The 20,669-nt window shown below is 43.3% G+C and overlaps 1 pseudogene; it reads right to left on the bottom strand.

Moving 5' to 3' along the window:
• Positions 1 to 953: 953 nt before the first annotated feature.
• Gm8472 lies at positions 954 to 1,435 on the bottom strand (annotated as a pseudogene).
• Positions 1,436 to 20,669: the final 19,234 nt, after the last annotated feature.

Consider the following 20,669-nt stretch of genomic DNA (forward strand, 5'->3'; position numbering starts at 1 on the left):
TATAAATAAAATAATAATTTTATTATTTTATGCTATTTATATTGTTTCCTTTTGTAGAAAAATAATCTTGATGTAGGCAGAAAGAATAGCAGTCCAAGAAGGGTGCCTTTGGAAAAGCTGTGTTCCACTTCTTTTTTTTTTTTTTTTTGTTTTTGTTTTTTGTTTTTCGAGACAGGGTTTCTCTGTATAGCCCTGACTGTCCTGAAACTCACTCTGTAGACCAGGCTGGCCTCAAACTCAGAAATCCACCTGCCTCTGCCTCCTGAGTGCTGGGATTAAAGGCATGCACCACCACTGCCCGGAGTGTTCCACTTCTTATATTAATTGCTTTTTTGGCTTTGAATTACTGGGGTCATAAAAATCATGCAAAATTTAGACCTTAAGTCACTGTGAGGACAAGCCCAATTAAAATTCACTTTAGAAACTCTTACTATTCTTTCTTACATTCAAATTATGCAATACATTTCTTTACCATTTTTCTGAGACAATGGCTCCATTTTTTCCTAGACTATTTCTGAGATGTATAAAATTCTCCATCTGGGACAAACCCAAGTCTTACTGTCTTCTCCACATGTAGACACTAAAGTAAATTCTTCTTCCTTCTTCTTCTTCTTCTTCTTCTTCTTCTTCTTCTTCTTCTTCTTCTTCTTCTTCTTCTTCTTCTTCTTCCTCCTCCTCCTCCTCCTCCTCCTCCTCCTCCTCCTCCTCCTCCTCCTCCTCCTCCTCCTCCTTTTCCCCCACATCTTGGCTCCTCTCCCATTCTCACAGGGCACGGCCAACGTCACGTCATGTTGAACCCTGCCATTTCTAAGTTCTGGCTTTATTTTTTATGCTTTGAGTTTTCCATTACTTCTTAAACACTTGGCTATGACTAAAACAATCATTTCTCCTAAATGATTCAGCACTTTTGGGAGCATGTTTGAGAGGTGGTGCTAAGGTTGTCTCTTGCCAGTGTGGTCAGGTCTCCGTATTTCTCCTCTTGGTTTCACGATGCACAAGCGTCACTCTACAGCTTGGAGTTTTGTTTTGTTTTGTTCCATCAGTCTTGCACTTTATTGTCGTTGTCGTCTCAGGCTTTGACTGCATACTTGCGCAGTGGGAACAGCCGCTCCTTCCGCTGCTGCTTCTTGGTCTTCAGGTTCTCCCCGAGCTTGGTGAGCTGGCGGAGCATAGCTCTAGTCTTCTTGGGTCGCAGGTTCAGGGGCTTGTACTTCTTGCCCTTGAAGAATTTCCTGGGGTTTTCTTTTTGACTCTGTTAGTGGCAGTGAGGACACAGGCGATGGATTTGCATACGACTCATATTTTGGAGAGCTTGGGCCTGGTGCCCTGTCACTTTGGAGATGCGAAGCTGGGACAGTTTAACCTTCAGATCGTCCAGTTATTTCAACAGCTCTTCCTTCTTGCCGTGCAGGTCCTGAGCCTTAATCTTGGCCATTGCTGTGTTGCTCACCGCTGAGGCCGCCTGGTTCGAGAGAAAGAGGGAGTTTTGTCCTCTTACATGTGATACTTTTATGTAGCCTGTTACTACCAGTTAGACTGTGATCATTTAGAATGCAAACTAGGGCATGCTAGGCTGGCTAACTTGCTTCCTCCTATCCTAGCAAGAAGTACATGGAAGTGTAAAGTCTCTGGAACCCGTGGCCAGTCTTTTTTGCTAAAATATTTTGCTGGTATGATTAGGAATCTTACGAAGAGAGGCTGACCAAAGGGCTTAGAACTAGAAGAATTTGTCTGAAACCCAATTAGGTGAGTTTGTCCTTAGGACCAGCGTGGTAGGAGAGAACAGACTCCTGTAAATTTTCCTCTGACCTCCATGTGTGCACTGTGGCATGTGTGCCTACATGCATATGCATGTTAAATATATGTATATTAATATATTAATTTTATGTATATGTATATTAAATATGATATTTTAAAATTTAATAATGTTTAAGCATCTTGTATTGGGGGTAATTTTGGCTGTAACCACAGGGCTTTTTTGTTTGTTTGCTTGGTGTTTTTGACAGGGCTTCTTGGCTCTCCTGGAACTCTGTACACCAGGCTGGCCTCAAATGCAGAGATTAACTTCCTTCTGCTCCCTGAATCCTGGGATTAAAGGGGTGTGTCACCACTGTCCATCCTATAGGGATCTTGTAAGGAAAAGAAATATGCAGAGTCAGTGGGAGAGAGAGAACTCAATATGATGGATACCATATTGGGAAAATGTACTCTGATAGAGAAAAAGGCCACAGGGAAAGAGATACAAGTGGCCTCTAAAGAAAAATAATAAAATAAAAATAAAAAAGGGAAACAAATTCTTGTTCAGATCCTTCAGAAAGACTTCAGATCTGAGCAGACTTGATTACAGTCCAGTGAAACTGATTTCAGATTGTGATGACATGAGCAGCACAATAACGTATTTGTCTTATTTAAAATGACTAAATTGCACAAATTTGTGATAGCAGCAATAGGAAACTGATATGATAGGAAAAGGGCTCCTGAAACCCACTTCTAGATGGGTTATTATCAACTGATGGCCGGGTAGGGAGAGGGAGTCTGTTTTCTGCAGGGGTAAAGCTTTTTAGGTTTCCTTTGTTACAATGGATGGTTTGACACCCAAGTGCACACGGACAGCTGATATTGTACCTAGTGGGTCATAAAGATAAAGTAGAGGACATGAAATCAGGAGGGATAGCTTGGAGAAGTTTGAGAGTGTGGGAGGTGGATATACTCAAAATATATTGTATCCATATGTAAAATTCTCAAAGGATAGATGGATTTTATGTTACTTTAAAAATAAAGAGAATGGGTGGTAAAGTAATATACAGGAGATATAGATCAACTAGATGTGGCTCTGTTGCCTCATTCCTTTATGTTGGCTGTACTGGATAGTGCAAGGGAAGTGGCTGGCTGCTGTTGGGCAGGCTCTTCTTGGTCTGTGAAGCCAGAAAGACTAAGACCCTGGTGTATGTGTGCATTTTGGTCACGAGGGTACAAAGAACAAGACCCAGGAGACCTGGTGGAAGAGGCCGAATGAGGGTCTTCTCTATATTATGGTGACCGACTTGTACTAACTGTGCAGACCACCAGATGTTAGCTTGCCCTCTCCAGTGTCCTTACAGTACAAATGTCACCCCACTCTCAACCCCTGGGAGGGTAACATGAGCTGTCTAACTCTTGTGGTTTGAATGTGAACCATTCCCAGTAGGCTCATGAAATCTTGATTCCCAGTTTAGTGCTGCTGTTGTGGAACCTTTAGGAGGCATAGCATCTGTGGAGGAAGTGGGTCAGTGGAACATGGCCTGAGGGTTCACATGTCAGCCCTCTTTCCTGTCTGCTCTCTAATTCTTTTTTTCACCAAAGTGTGAGGGGAGAGGAGTCTCAACTGCCATGTTTCCTTTGGTAATGGATTTTAGACTTTCCTTAACCTTCAAACCTTGTGTCTTATCAGGTATTAGGTACAGCAAGTATCTAAATACATTTGTGCAGATTTCTCATTAAAAACCTATTAGTATTGTCTAATCAGTAAAAAAATAAGTCTCCTATCTCTCCTTTTCTCCCTTTGTCTGAACTCAGAGAGTAACTGGGAGCTGCATTTTGAGCTCCTATTACTCATATTTTATATAAAATCTGTCATGACAATTGCATGGCAGTAGCTGACACACCACTGAGACACTTGAATGTGGTTGATTTCTAAGAAGAAACTTCATTGTTATTGGCTGCAATTGTCTTTCTACAGCTATAAGAAAGAATTTGCCTCATAATTTTGTATCTGTGGTTATGTTAGTGAGATTCAGGTGACAGCTGGGGACAAGAGAATGGGCTAAGAATGGCCGAAGATGAAAGGAATGATTACGCTCATCACATGGTGTGACTCCAGGGTGGTTGTGATAGGTGAGGTGCCCGTAAGACTTCTATAGTGTCCCTCTGCAAGATTCCAATGCAGTAAAATGAACTCACCTGCTGACACCTCCTGCTTTTATTTAAGATTCTTTTTTATAACTAATGTGGGGATCCTGGACCACCATCAGGATATCATAAGAAGACCCCAAGAAAGTCTTCTAAAAGATAGCATGGAGGCTCATCAAGAATGAAGGGAACCCTCAAGAATTTTTACCAGGGATCCCAAGTATTCTCATGCTCTGATACCACCATCTCAGCACATCTGTTTTCATGCTCAGCTTTCTTCTCTCAAACTCACAAGCTGTCACATCCTCCTAGGATTGTGACTCCCTATAGAAAATTTGCTTTCTTTTGTGTTCCATAAAATCAAGGCCTCATATGACTTATTTGGAACTAATCCTGAAAGAGACATGAATAACTAGAGGGCATGAGATCTTAAACAACAAAAAAGCCAAGATAAAGGTGACACCGAGGCATTCCTGTGGATGCCAGGAGTTGCACCTGCCTGCATCTGCTGGGATGCACACAGCTTGAGGTCAGAGTCATCCACCCGGAGATGGAGCTTCTCAAGTCCTTACCGCTGCTCTTCTCCTGAGTTGCTAGAAGGGTTGTGAATGCAGGCACAAGGCGTGGAAAGAGGACCGTGGGATTCTGAAACAGAAATGAAATGACAGTTGGCGTTGGGCTTGGTTGGCATGCTGTCCTTTCAGAGTGAGTCTGAGCTCCCTAAGAATGCCCATCTTTGTGGTAGAAGATCCAAAATTAAGGTCATCTGCTGCCTTGACATCTAAAATAGAGAGAGGAAGTGCTCTTGCCTGCTCCGCCTCATGTGTCAGCTCTTTGAGCCAAGCATCCTGCATCATCATGGGGAGAGGATTGTTCCTGATGATCCTTGAGTGAGGGAGGGTCCAGTTCCTTGTCAGACCACAGAATTACACAAAGAAGAGAACCCCATTCTCCTCTGGGCACGGGGGGGGGCACCCCACCTTCTTGGTGCTACAAAGCTGCTACCCCAAGGCCTCTCCTTCACTGTTCCAGACCAGAGCTCTTACACCCCTTCCTTCACCTATGATGCTCTTTTCCCTGAGAATGTGAGGATGTGTCTAACATGTTGTATCAATCTCATCCATCTAGAGTCAGACCTGAGCATTCAGTCACATGGCCCTCGAGTGAGCAAGCAAGAATCTCCTCCCTCATTACTAGACTGAAGAGGACAATCAAGATAACTAGAAATCTTATTCAGATACCTGTAAAGAGTCTGAGTGCCTTTCTGCCGACAATGGGAGGCAATGACACCAGTAGGGATGGTATTCAGCTCCGTTGGGAAGTGCTCTTGGTGTTACAGAAATTTCTCAAGCTGTTCCCAGTTTGTGCCCTTCATGTCTCATTAGAGGGCATTGAACCAGTTGCTGGCAAGTAGCATGATGAGATCTGACTTGGGATGAATCACAGTTAGTCCCCCTAAACTGGTTAATAGGGTTCACCCCTCTATGAACACTTTCTCTTCTCAATGACTGGATGGAATCAGTACAAAACAAAGGAGGGTTGGATGCTGGGTAAGCAATCAACGGTGGTGCTGATTTTTGACAGTGGAGAAACCATAAAAGGCAGAAAAGTCCCATTCTTGCTATGTCTTAGCTCTGGTGACAGTATGAGAAAGTAAATAGAGAGGAAGATACTGGGACATGAAGTCCAATTTCCTGCCTGAACTGAGGACAGTGGCTATTGCCAATAGTTCATACTGTGAGATGTTCACAGTAGCCAATAGCCTGCACTGTGAGATGCTTGCAGTAGCCAACAGCCTGTACTGGGAGATGCTCATGGTTGAACTTGTACTCCTTATCCTCCAAGGAGAGCTTGTGTGTCATTAGTCTCTGAGCTTTAGTGTTCTCAGAGGTCAGAATGTCAGAGGATCTGAGAAGAGCTTGTTAGGAACAGGAAGGTCTGAGAAGGAAGTCCCTGGGACTCTGGTTTGGAAGTGAGGCCCAAGAGTGTGCATCTCTGATTCCCACAACCTAGGTGACTCTGAATTAGATGGTCAAGCATCTCACCTTTAGGAATACATCTTACCTTTAGGAATGCCTGACCTGAGGTTGCAGCAGACAATTTCACCCGCCCAGCCAAAACTCACGGCAAGATTGACTCTTTCAAAAGCTTTCAGGCTCTTACTTGTTGCAGGGTTTTCTCTGTCCAATCACATTAGGGAAGTGGGGGGCTTGTGGTTGGACAGAAGAAGGGAGGTAGAGTGAGGAGTTGAGGAGAGAGAGAGGAGAGAGAGAGGTCTGAGGAGGAAAGGGAGAACCAGAATGGAGACTGATCTGGTGTTATCAAAAGATTAGAATAATTGGGTTAAAGCTTTGTCATTATCATTTGGTTATGAAATTTTGTATTGGCATCTTGTAAATTGTTTTATTGTTGATACATAAATCTGATTGGCTAATTAGGCATTAAGAGTCTTGATCCTACCAGGTAATGAAGTGTTGAGATGGCCAACCAGGGGTGCATGGGGAGTTGCATTAAAGTGAGGGGAACTGGGGGAGGGGGGCGTCTGAGAGACGGCCTGGTGGGAGCCATGTAGCCTAGCAGGGCTTGTGAGTTGGCGGGCTAAGAGACCTATCGAGTGAGATCACTTGGCTCAGGGGCTAGCTCTAGATATTTAGAATTTGCCTTCACTGAAGATTAGGTGTATGCCATTGAACTTTCCTGTCAGGAATCTCCATTAATACAAAACTCTTAAGCATGACAGGCCACTCCTCAGGTACACTCCTTATGTACCCTTATGTACTCCTTATGTACTCCTTATGTACCTTTACGCATAATTGGTAAAATGTGCTGTGTGACTTTCCTGGAGAGATACGAACAAACATCTGTTCACCTAAGATAGGGCACTGATTACAAACCAAAAAAGTGATTTCACCCGAGGAGGGCACTTCCTGCCTCTGACTCAATTGTTGGTAATCAGCAATGATACAATGTAGTTAAGTCAGAGCCAATCAGAGCCCACAATGAGTCTATTACCTACAATTATCTACAGGAACATAGGTAATACCAAAGTCCCACTTTGGCCTGAGTGATGGATGACTCGTGAAACTTCAACTCAGGAGTGTAGGCTTATATTTTTCAAAAGCTACTTTAATTATGGTTTTTTAATGCTTCAACTCCCCCTTCTAGCCCATCACCCACCAAAGGTAGGGGAAAAGAAAGATTAATAGAAAATGGGAGTTGGGGATCTGTTTAGAAATAGTTCTTTGGGGGCAATTCCAATCTTTGTTGTCAGCAGTCCAGTCCACTCAGCAAACACCAAACATGAATCAGTAGCAGTGGCTGGATCCAGAAGAAACCGCAAGGCTCTGACAACCCGCACAAGTCTGCAGAAGCGGCAAGAAGCAGCTGGAATACCACCAGCAGTTCTTTGATGCGCTTCTCTCTACAAAGTCACGCCAACTGAAGAGCAGTGAAGATAGCAGGGCGAACCTGTGCAGGAGCATTGCCAGTGAGGAGCAGCATCGGTGAAGCCCAAAGCAGCCAAGAGTTTCACCAAGGAGGGCATCCTCCACTGTCTTTTGGGTTATACTTATACACGTCCCAAACATCATATGCCACTCAAGCATCGGCTCTAGCAAAATATTACACGTCCTTTGACCAGGCAGCTTCCAGGAAAACACCACGTGTCTATTCTTGCAAAACACCCTCTCACATGTCTGTTTCAACAAAATATCTGCTTATAAAACATCACATGTCCCAACTGAGTCTCCACCAAGATCAGAACTTTCCACTTCACAGGGGTTCCCAGCCCAACTTGCAGGTACCCGCTAAAGAGTCTCCTCTCCCTCAACAATTGTTCCCAATATATGCAAAATCTTGGAGGTGGGACTGGTGAGCCCTGTTCTCTAGTGAACCTTGTAAATTTTGTTAGCTTCCCAACTCTTATGAACCTCCCACCTCCCTCCAGGAGGAAGTTTCCATTTGGAGACAATAAATGGACAACAACTTTTTTCCTGGTTTGTTGATATTCATCCTTGCCTTAGCCGTCCTGGATTGCTACCATTGTGCCTTCTTGGATCAGTCCTTGGCTGATTTGACTTGAGCCAAACCTGCTTCTAGCACACATTCTCATTCTTCATTTGGAAGGATTTATTGAGCACCCACCTATGGGGCCTTGTTTATGGGGAGCCAACATGATATCAGATGGCTAAGTCTCTACTTACATGCCACACACCAATGTGAACAGCAAATAACTATCGTATTAGGATGTATTGAATTATGTCTCCACAAAATATGTCTATGTTCTAACATCTGCTTGTGAATATGGTTTTATTTGAAAACACTTTTATGGATTTAATTAAAGATCTCTACAAGAGATTATCCTAGGTTTAGGGTAAGCCCTAAACTCCAATGTTTCATGTCCTTAGAATAAACAGGAGAGAGAGAGAGATTTGAGACACAGGGACAGAGAGAAGGAAGCCACAGGAAGATGGAGGCAGAGATTGGTGAGCCGATGCCACAGGTCAAGGCATGCCTATTTGAAAGCGGAAAGGTCTCAGAACCCGGTTTTCTGGGAACCTATAGAGGGTGCATGGCCCTGAGGACACTTTTGTCTTGGATTTCCTGCCTCCAACAATAGATTTCTGTTACTTAATCCATCTTGTGATGCTTTGGTAAGAATGCTTAAGCAACAAAGACATGAGATAAGTCAGGATGTGGGGACAATGGCAAGGAGAAGCAAAGGTAGAGAAGAATGAAGAGAAGAGTGAACTGGAGGTGAGGAACGTACTGCTCCAGGCATTCAAACATGATCATCCGAGTCTCATACTGTGTCTGCAATTCTCTGATCCCAGTCTGTTGACCTCCTGGCCTCTTCGTCTTCATTTTGCACTGGCTATTCTCAAATCTTAATCTGTGGTCTAGCCTTACATTCTTCTGAAGGCAGCAGTCTGTGGGGACTCTGCTAATTCTCTGGAGTAAATAAAGTATCTTTCTTATAGGAGGAATCAAAGTCAGAAGCTCCAAAGGTGAGAGGCAACATAGACAGCAAATGCCCTGGCTGTTCTCAGCAAAAGCTGAAGGTTACCACACCATGGGGTAAGTTTAGCTCTGTGGATCTTCCAGTTTCTCAAGGCAAGCCAAGAAGGTGGTTGAAGCCTTCAATTAAAAAAAATTAGGAGCAATGTTTTTTCTTACAAAAACTTAATGGGAAGCTAAGGCAGGGGGAACAAGAGTTCAAGGGTAACCTTGTCTATGTAGTAAGCCCTGTTTTAAAAAAGATAAAGGTATAATAATATAACATTAACCACCTTGAAGTGAACCATTCATTGGTAGGATTGCTATGAAAGCACACAGTTCCATAACACATGTCATTGTCCTGGAGAACACTCTAGCTGTCTTCAAAACTCTCTCCAGAGCTTGTAGCCACAAACCTTTCTTTATATGACTACTAGTTATCTCATATAAATAACCATACTGTTAAATGTATCAACCTAAATGCCAAGTGGAAAACAATCTCTCAAAATAGCAGGATGGATATTGCAATGGAAACTCGGGTGCAGCTGTAATTCTTGTTCCCGTTCAAGGGGTTTGAGGCAAGGGAGATTATTTGAGGGCAAGATGACAAAGATCACATGTTTTGAAATGCTAGCCCTTGACTCATACACTCAATGACAAGGGCAGCATCTGTTCAAGGTAGAGCAGGCAGTTTGGCAGTTGTTGTTGCAAAAAAAATATGTTCCTTGTGAGGTGATAGTGGCTCTGTGGAAGGTTGCAGTCCTGGTGGTCTTCGCTTCTCCTAGCTTCCCCCTCTTCATGGTTCTGGGAATTGAACTCAGAGCCTCATGAATGCTTGGTACTCATGTCTCTGTGACACTTCGCATTATCAGGCATACATGAACATCTCTATCCTTCTTGGTCCCTTTGTTCTATTATTATTATCATCATCATTATTATTACTATTATTATTATTTGGAACTTTTCATATGTGATCCACCTTAATTCTGACAACTTTCAGGTATTAACAACAGACAAAAAGTAACGTGGAATAAATAAGCTGGCCTTTGGACTTGCAACTTTCTGACCTTGGCCATGGTAAGAATGCCCTCTCATATCAATATGGTAGGTGCCTGTCTCTGACTATCAAGTTGCTGAAGGTGCCGGTGGGGTAGATGCCTGGAAGGTGTGTTCTGGGTAAATGACTCTGGTGACTCTTCTGGGGAGTCATATTCCTCCCTAAGAGGAAAGAGTGGCAGCCTCTTTGCTGTGGGAGAGAGTACGCTGACAAATAAGAATGCCTGCTTCTCTTCCCAGTGGTCAGTCTCTCATGTGCTTTTGTTAAATAGAGATAGTGTCCAGACAGGAAGCAAGGATGGATTGATGGCCTCAGCCTGGGACTCTGATCTCATAGCCAGGAGACCCATGCTTTTTTATCAACCAGGAATTCTGCTCTAAAGAACAGTGACTCAAATGCTTTGGTTGATTTCCCTCAGGGGAGATGAGGTCACCGCCATCTTTTCATTTTAAAGGCAAGAAAACGTTAGGTGTTGGTGGTCTATGGCTGTGTTCATTCTCTCCAAAAGTCTTTCAATCTGCCAACGAATGGTTATTGAGCACCTGTCAGGTATCTGGAGGAATAAAGATATATTACCTGTCAGTGGTAAGTTTATTAGTGAAGGCTGACAGATTAAAAAACAAACAAACAAAAAAACCAAACAAACCTGGTGGTACACACAGTTGGCAGTAACAAACAACAGGGACGATGAAAGGATAAAAGTAGATTTTTAAAAAGACAAACTGAGGAGGAAGTTTCATGTGTAATATTATAGCTATCTTCCCAGGTCACTGCATGTGGTCCTGTGTTTCTTCCTCTGTACAAAGGTGAGGTGTGGAAGGCAGAACGAGCCGATGGCCAACCCATCTATCTGCTCGCTCACAAGCTATACACACTGACTGGCTCTGGGCAGCTGCTTCCCCAGGGAATGGCTTTTTCCTACATCTTTTGCTTCAAGGGGCCACCTTTTTAAAAACTGGCACAAAAGCCAAGGTCCTGGCTCCGTTGTTAGTGTGTTGGGTCCAACTCTTTAATGCCTTTGTCGGTTCATTTGGAACACAGTTATATATAGAAATGGGGTTTAGTAATAATGTTCACGACTGCTTTATTAAAAAATGTGATTACCTCTCCTCTGGCTTGGATGGTCTAGGTGTGGCGCTGCCCAGAGGCAGGGGAAGGTTGCACTGACTCATTGAGGTTCTTTTCCAAGGTTTGGTTTAATGAATTAGATTTTCATTAGAGCCCTGAGTCATTTTCCCTGTTCAGCGACGTGCATGGCAGACCGGTGAGATAACCAAAGACCTAGGGAGCCAACTACAGGGTTTCACGAAGGACTCTGCGGGAATGTGACTTCTCAATGAACTGAGAAAACCCAGGACTGTGGGTAACCTAGTCATTTGTGAGTATGGTTTCCCAAACAAGGACAAACCTCTTCTACACATTCTCACATTTCACTGTTTAAGAAAGGAGTCTGACATCATCAGTGTGATGTGCCTTGTCAGAAATACTGCGGTGCTTCTGCAGACAGCTGCAGTGTTTGTGCTGTGCTAATAATTGTGCAGTCTGGGTAACTGTTGGTCCGCTGAGGTTACAGGAATCTCCTCCCCAATCCTCCTTCGCTACTCTGCATTCCTGGCCTGCACTGTTAGATGGCTATAGAAAATACCATTTTTTTTGGTCTTAAGATCACCAGAAGGTGAGCTTAAATAACAGGAATCTCCAGGGAAATGAACCTGTATATCTGGGTGCTATTAAATGCGTGGAAGGACAGCAGAGGAAACGGATGTTATCTTGTTTCCTTTCAAAGTTGACTTGAATAGTGAAAGGCTCTGTGTGTCAAAAATGGAAATGGAAAAATTATCAACGGAATGTTTGTCCAAGGGATTTCTGGCTGGATTCTCACAGACAGCTCCTTACTGTCAGGGCTTATAAATTGCAAGAGGAAAATTATTTTATGGCTGACATTTCAAATGGGTCCACAGATAGGCTATTTGCTTGAAATTCAAAATTGCTGCCATTGTCTGTGTGTGGGGATTGCCTTATGAAAGAAAAGGGAGCTTGTTTTGTTAATTACTATAGTTTATTAGCTTGCCCTTTGCCAGTTTGTCTGGCACTGCTAAGCGAGACAGTCTGTAAAATGAACTTGTGGCATGTGGTCTATCGCTGGCTATCTATCTCTTGAATTCCAAGCTTAAAACAGCAGCCATTTTTATGCCTCATGATTTTTGTGGGTGAGGAATTCAGGTCAGGCTCAGCTGCTCAATTATTCTGTGCCATGTGGTGTGGACTGAGGTCACTTGTGGTATCTGAATGGCAGATGGGCTGGTTTGCTCTGAAGGGTCCAGAGGCAGCTTCACTCAAAAGTCTAGCACCTCAGTGGGGGATAGAGGGAAGGCTGGACTCAGCTGGGAGTTGACCAAGTGCCAATACTGAGCTCACAAGCAAGGAGGGAGAGAGAGAGAGAGAGAGAGAGAGAGAGAGAGAGAGAGAGAGAGAGAAGAAGAAGAAGAAGAAGAAGAAGAAGAAGAAGAAGAAGAAGAAGAAGAAGAAGGAGGAGGAGGAGGAGGAGGAGGAGGGAGAGGGAGAGGGAGAGGGAGAGGGAGAGGGAGAGGGAGAGGGAGAGGGAGAGGGAGAGGGAGAGGGAGAGGGAGAGGGAGAGGGGGATGGATTGGGGGATTGGGGAGGAGAGAAGAGGCATCAAGAGTTCAGGCTATAATGTTAGGTTGGGTCACCTGCTGTTGGAAGAGACTCTGAGGCTACTGTTTATCACTCTCTCCCTTTCTTGTCTCAAGCTTTCAAGCCAAGCATCTCTTAACTACCAGTTTATGCTGAATTTCCTGATAAAACATGCATCATTAGGGATAAATTAAGTCTAGTGTAAAAGCCCAAGTTATTGAGCCAAAGGACCTCGTTCAAAAGTCATCATTTACTGCCTCTGAGAACCTTGGCTGAATTAACTCAACCTTTCTGGCCACCCTCTATAGGTTTCCTATAAAAAATCAAAATTGCTAGGTGTAGAAGAAGGCAAGTTTAGAAATAGAAGCCTTTTCAAGGACGGGAACAAACAGCAGACAGCAACCATAACTTACGTAGACTAAGCATATGTGTAATTCATGATTATAATGAAATAAAACTTAACCGAGTAGAGCTGCCACATTTAATGATACACTATGCACAATCTTTACTTGCCCTGCATGGTAATCAGGCATTAAAGTAGACTTCACATACATAACTGTAATTAATAGCATTTCGGTGTTAGTAAAAATTTTAATTTATTTTTGTTATCTTTTCTAGTATCCACAGTTAGCAATAATGTTAAACACAACCGTAACAAACAGTGTGGGTTACCATTGTTAGCAACCCGTACTGGTTTTGTTCTATTCATTCATTCATTCATTCATTCATTCATTCATTCATTCATTCATGAGGCAATTACTGGGTACTGGCTGTATACCAAACAGAAGCTGTGAACTATAGATTCAAATGGTCCTGGTGAGACAGAGAAGATTGAGGGCTTATTTCAGTCTTAGCCTCCCAGTAGGAAGACACTTCAGGCAATGTAAGGGCTTACAAAGGAGGTTATAATGTTTGAAGGTTTAAATTAGGGGAAATACAAGTGTAGCTGACTGTGTATCTGTGAATTCTGTATCCTCTCTCTATCTTCAGAGTCCATTGACAACAGATTAGAAAAATGAGAAAGATTGTATCTGCCTAGAGCCTAGACCTGTTTGTAACTTGACATTACCCCATAACCAATGCAGTGTCGCACAGCTGCTTATGTAATATTTAATTTTAATCATAAACCATGTGCAATCTAGAGACAATTGAAAGTACACAGAAGAATGTGTCTAGGATATTTACAAATAGTACATGATTTCACATAATAGATTCATCCACAACGAGTGGATCGCATGTTGCCAAACATGTCTGTTATTAAAAGTACAACAGGGGCTGGAGAGATGGCTCAGCACTTAAGAGCACTGGCTGCTCTTCCAGAGGTCCTGAGTTCAATTCCCAGCAACCACATGGTGGCATACAACCATTTGTAATGGGATCCGATTCCTTCTTCTAGTGTGTCTGAAGACAGCTACAGAGTACTTGTATACATAAAATAAATCTTTAAAAAAAAAAAAGTAAAGCAGGTCCTGGACTTATCTAGTTTATAATGACGAACTGATCATATCTACAATTTGGAGAGCCTATTTGCAAATAAGATCCCACTCAAAGGTGTGAGAGGTTGTGACCTGCACAAGTCTCTTGGGGACCACAAGTCAGTTTGTAGTAATCACAGAAATGTATTGAATACATTGCAGTAGAGTCTGGAGGAGAGAAGGAAGCAGAAAGCACCAGGATGGATGAGATCATTCAAGAGCAGGGATGGGAAGGAGGGCCTCGAGCCATGATTCTCAACCTTCCTAGTGTGTAGACCCTTTAACACAGTTCATGTTGTGGTGTACTCAGTGGTAAAATTATTTTGACGCTACTGCACAACTGTAATTTTTCTATTGTTATGAATCCTAATATAAATGTCTTATACATAGGATATTTGATATGTGACCCCTGTAAAAGGGTCATTCGACCCTAAAGAAATCATGGCCCACAGTTGAGAACCACTGGCCTAGAAGGTTGTAGGAATACCAGGAGTGGTCACTGGAAGAGAAACCTATACAGGGACTAGGAAAGGGAAATTAAGGGAAACAAAAGAAAAACTGACCTATGGAGTCAAAGAAACCATCCCAGGATGACCAGGGTAGCCAACAGATTTGGGAAGACAGAGAGGCCAAGCAAGAAAGTGCTGAAAGGAATCCCTCCAGAATCAGCAGCAAGGAGGCTGGCTGTAGGCAAAGGTTTTCTCAGTGGAGTCAAAGGGCAGAAGTCAGGCTTGGTATGCTGGCATGTGCCTGTGATTCCAGTCACTTGGGAGGGTGAAGTGCTACAATCACTTGAGTTTGAGACTACCTTGGGCAGCACAGGACAAAAACCAACCAACCAACCCACCAAACAGCCAATCAACCAATCAACCAATCAACCAATCAACCAACCAACCAATCAACCAACCAACCAATCAACCAACCAACCAACCAACCAACCAACCAACCAACCAATCAACCAATCAACCAACCAACCAACCAACCAACCAACCAACCAACCAACTAACCAACCAACTCATACATTAGAAGGGTTAAAGTCAGACTGGGTGAAAACTAAATGATAGATGGGAAGTCAGAGGCAATATTTAAAGAAACGATAGAGAGAACATTAACTCAGGGGCTGGTGGCCCAGCTTCTTCACTAGATGCTCATGCATTTAGGAGACGTAGATTACAGAGGGGCTTTGGGATGAAAGGCCTAGACACACCCTGTTGTTTTACTGTTCCTTAAACAAAAGAGCTTTTCTTGTTTGGATCTTCCTGGCTGAGTCCTGGGCTGGCTGTTGCAAAAACTGGCTGCTACCTATGTTCCGCAGGATGAAATAAAGCTGTGACTTCTAGTTACCTTCAACCATCTGCTTCTTCCCTGGTGTCTCCAGTCCTGATCAATGTTCTTGGCTTCTACATCCTTTCTGTTCTCCCGGTCTCTGCTGTGAGTGACTCTATCTGCCTCTCACCTGTATCCATGGGACCACATCTCCCCATCACAGCTCTTGATTCACCACCCCTGATGCTCAATCCCTTGCCCGACTCTAGGTGCCACCTTAACTGCCACTCTCTCAGGAAAGTGTCTCCAGTCCCATTTGTTGTACACTCCAGCCATTTTCTTCACAGCTTCTCTTTCTGTGCACAATTAGATATCTACTTAAGAGTCACATGTTGAGCCAGGCGTGGTGGCACACTCCTTTAATCCCAGCACTTGGGAGGCAGAGGCAGGCGGATTTCTGAGTTTGAGGCCAGCTTTGTCTACAAAGTGAGTTCCAGGACAGCCAGGGCTATACAGAGAAATCCTGTCTCGAAAAACCAAGAAAAAAAAAAAAGTCACATGTTGTCTTGTGGTCTCCCTAACTAGACCTCAAACCCCGTGAAGGTAGGCAGTGTTTTCTGTTTCCTGTGCAATCCCAAATGCTTGGTATGGTAGCTGTTTAGGAAGTAATTGGTGATTCAGTCAGTAGCTCTGGGTGTGTCTTCCCTGTCTCAGTATTTTATTGTGAAATATTTCAAACCCAAAACAAAGGTCTGAGATGATGTCCTTACACCTGTTTTATGAGATAGGTAACCTTCCTACTTTAGTAACAGTGAAACAGAGGCATGTGTGTGTGCATGTGGGTGTGAGTTGTGTGTGTGTGTGTGTGTGTGTGAGTTGTGTGTGTGTGCATGTGGGTGTGAGTTGTGTGTGTGTGTGTGTGTGTGTGTGTGCTCACCTGTGTGCAGGTGGGCTTACCCAGGGTGGATGTGTAGAGGATAGAGGTTGACAGTGGAGATGTCCCTTCTATTGTTCAGCTTAGCACGTGGTCTGGCATTGAACTTGGAGCTTACTGTTTCAACAGTACCCAGGATCCTCTGTTCTCTCCTTACCAAGTGCTGACATTATATGCAAGTGCCACTACTCCCAGCTTCAACAAAAGTGTTGGAGAGTTGAGCCTGTGTCCTTACACTTGTGCAGAAGACTCTTTACACACTGAGCCATTTCCCTAGTCCCAATTAGTGTTTGTAGTTCACCATTTTTCAAGGCTCCCCAGGTGGTAAGATGAGGCCAGAATATCCTACCATGGGTGGAGGGGTGATTATTAGGGACCTTCATTAGGACCTTCTCTGAGAGAAAACAAGAGAAAGTGTGACCTTAACCAGAGCAGAGAAAAGGACAAGGGACACTGGTGGTGACTGCAGCCCGTGGTGCCTCTCTTACACTAGAGATGCCATCCTCTGTGAAGGAGACATGAGGGCAGGGAGGAGGCGGAGAGGTTCATAACAGCTGCAAGGGGATGGAAAGGAAATCATGTGGTGATTAGGAGAGTGATTGTCAAGAAGCATTCAGAACCCAGCTGTGGAATGGAGTGTGGGAATTTGTAGTGGAGTCATTCAGCTTGGTTAAATGGTTTTTTTTTTTTTTTTTTTTTTTTTTTTTTTTTGGTCATCAGCACTTAGGCAGGTACAAAGCAGAATCTGTTGTCTTGGCTCCAGCTTGTCCCTCTCCCTGTGCATTGTGGGTATTAGGTATTAGTGCCCTATTAGCTTCTCAGGCCCATGCTCTTGTTCACCTTTCTTCTGGCTGCTAGCATGGCATTTAGTTCTCTGCTTTCGTACCAAAGCGTCAAGATGAAGGGAGAAAGTCTGAGTTCGCAGATGGTGAAAGTACTGAAGCCTTTGTCACCTGTGGAACCTGGGGCTAGTGTGGTGGCTCTTTCATTTTTCCTGTGTGTGTGTGTGCATACACGTGTGCACATGTGTATGGGTGTGGGGGTGTATGTGTGGAGGTGTGATGGTGGGGGTGTGTGCATGGTTTATTTGTGTATGGGTGTGGGGGTGTATGTGTGGAGGTGTGATGGTGGGGGTGTGTGTACATGCGGGTGTATGCATGGTTTATTTGTGTATGGGTGTGGGGGTGTATGTGTGGAGGTGTGATGGTGGGGGTGTGTGTACATGCATGTGTGCACATGTGTATGGGTGTGGGGGTGTATGTGTGGAGGTGTGATGGTGGGTGTGTGTGCATGGTTTATTTGTGTATGGGTGTGGGGGTGTATGTGTGGAGGTGTGATGGTGGGGGTGTGTGTACATGCATGTGTGCACATGTGTATGGGTGTGGGGGTGTATGTGTGGAGATGTGATGGTGGGGGTGTGTGCATGGTTTATTTGTGTATGGGTGTGGGGGTGTATGTGTGGAGGTGTGATGGTGGGTGTGTGGGCATGGTTTATTTGGAGAAGAATGGGCCGTGGTTTATGTCCACCCTTCTCTGCTTCCTGATAGTGAGTGTGATGTGTCCGAAGGTCTGGCTCCCCACCATGAAGGACTCTTGAGTTGTAGGCTAAAATAAATCTTTCTCCCCTTAAGATGCTTTTGTCAGTGTTTTGGTTGTTGTTTTTAAATCATAGCAACAGGACGAACACAACTAGGATTGGAACAGGCTGGTTGCCAAGAAGAGACTGCATCCACCTCTGTGAACCTGGCAATACACATTGCAGCATAAGGAAGATGGAAACTGAATAAGCCAGTAACTCCAAGGGGCTGGTTATGGCTTCAGTAATTGACCGAACACTGTGTGGCCTGACCTGACTGTCGAAGGGTGTCCTTAGACACATTCTCTAGTGTGAATAGTGAAAGGCTACTGAATTTCTCACACGTTAAACTCCTAAACTTGAGAGAGAAAGAAAAGTAAGAACGCAAGCAGAGAAGCTGAGTCCTTCACAGAAATGGTGGATAGATCGTTGAGAGGTAGTGTCATCTGCCGTTAACTTCTGGTTGCAGAGTAAGCATGACAACCGTACAGTGAGTGATAACCCAACTGCTACTTGATTTTATAATTGGGCTCAGCATCCCGATATGATCTTCCATCCATCATAATTCTCTACTTGATCAACCATCTGTGCGTCTCAGAGTTTTAAACCACATCTTGTTAAAATATGCACACTCAAAGCAGCATGGGCATTAACCTCTTCATGATATCCCTGCAGTGGTTTAGATGTGCTTGGCTCCCACGGGTTCATGTGTTTGGCCACAGGGTGTAGCGCTATGAGGAGGTGTGTCACTGTGGAGGTGGGTTTCCTATGCTCAAGCTCCACCCAGTATGGAATTTGAGCCTCCTCCTGGCTGCCTTTGATCAAGATGTAGAAAACTCTTGGCTCCTCCTGCACCCTGGCTGCCTAGACACTGCCATGCTTCCTGTCATGACGGTAGTGGACTGGTCTTCTGAAACTGTAAGCCAGCTCCAATTAAATGGTTTCTTCTGTAAGAGTTGCCATGGCCATGGTGTCTCTTCTCAGCAGTAAAACCTTAACCTACACAATCTTCTTTCCATTCTGGCACAGCTCTAAGCAAATGGAAATCATGCTGCATTAAATTGAGAACCCTGTACCTTCTAGTACCTTCCGCCCATGTAGTCCAGGAAGTATACAATGCCACATTGTAGGGAAACAATTGTCATTTTATATTAATAAGATTGTTTTTGATAGATACAGAATCATGTTTAAAACTTTTAAAACACCCATTCAGTAAAATCTACCCATGAAAAGAGGAATATAATCACTGTGTTCTTTAACCTGAATCAAATCTGCTACTTTCTCAAGCTCTTACTCTCATCATTGACTATTTCTATAACAAAGATATAACTATTTCTATAACAAAAAAACCCCCTCACATCCACCTTTTAAGGACTTGGAGAAACAGAAATAAACACTTTAGGAACGGGAAAGAGCATGGTGTGCTCAGTCGTTGGCAGTAAGTTCTCCCAAACAATGATGTCATTCATAAATGATTTACTCGAGACACCCTGGAGAACAGAAATAAAATGAGTAAGTACCTAACATAAAAGGAAACATTCCCTTATCTTCAGACAAGCCTAGGGAAAGGCTTGGTTAGTGTGAACTGGAGGCAGAGGTGGATGCCACCGCTAAGGGTACACTATTCACACTAGACTATTCCTTCTTTCAGCTGCTCACACGGAATGTGGATCCCGAACAATGAAGGTCCCTAGAAGGAACAACTTGGCTGCTGGCATTTAACCCTCAAGGCAAAGTGAGGGTTCCCCGGTAATGTCAGCTGTGAGGGAGCCCCACAATCTTCACTCTTGTAAAATGGTTGGGAAGAGGCAAGAGGAATCTGACAAGAAAAACATATTTTAAAACATATACATGTATATATGCATATATACATATATGATATATATATATATGACACACACATACAAACACACACATATATATACATACATACATATATACATATATATATATATATATATATATATATATATATATATCACTGATTCAACACACACACATATACATACACATATATATCTCTGATTCAGGGAAAGAAACTTAAGCTTGTTAAGAAAAGAGGTACTGAATTTATTACTTTTAAATAAATACAGCAATCTGCCCAGGATGGCAAAGCGCTGCTTAGCAGGAGACCATAGGGATTCTCATTTGATGAATACCGAAGAATGCTTTCCAATTAACTTATCAATGATTTATGAATACATCGTTCTCTAGAGTGCTTACAAATATTTGGAAAACATAATTACTTACAGAAGGATTCAACAAGCTAAATTTTTGTCTGTTCAAACAAATGCGGTAGCCATCGTTTGTTTATTTAGCAAATCCCTTCTTTACAAATGAGGGAGAGGAACACTTGAGCAGAGCTCCTGCCTGTCTTTTCATCACACCTAGTTCCTGTAAAGTTGGAATTATGAGCCTTTGTACAGCTTGAGCTGATCTGTCCTGGATTTTTCTGAAAACAGTGGATTTACAGAGCCACCTCTGGAGGAAAGGGTTTCCCAGTGACCTTTTCAGACTATTTTTATCCTGGTAAACAAAACCAAGAGAATGAATTGTGCTTGTTTGTCTCCTTAGGAATTAAGACAAGGCCATAAAACAGTACCAATCCAAGCTGTCACCTGCCATCACGTGCATGTCCAGGTCAGAGGACAACATTCACAATTCTGTTCTCTCTTTCCATAGTAAATTCAAACTAAAGTCATCAGTCCTGATAGCAAGTACTTTTACTGGCTGAACAATGTCACAGGCCTAAGATTAGTTGTACATTCTAAAAACTGGATTAAAATAAAATATTATTTTAAGTCTTTATGTACTGCTTAAGAG

This window comes from Mus musculus, chromosome 15 (genome assembly GCF_000001635.26).
Source record: "Mus musculus strain C57BL/6J chromosome 15, GRCm38.p6 C57BL/6J".
Classification (NCBI taxonomy): domain Eukaryota; kingdom Metazoa; phylum Chordata; class Mammalia; order Rodentia; family Muridae; genus Mus; species Mus musculus.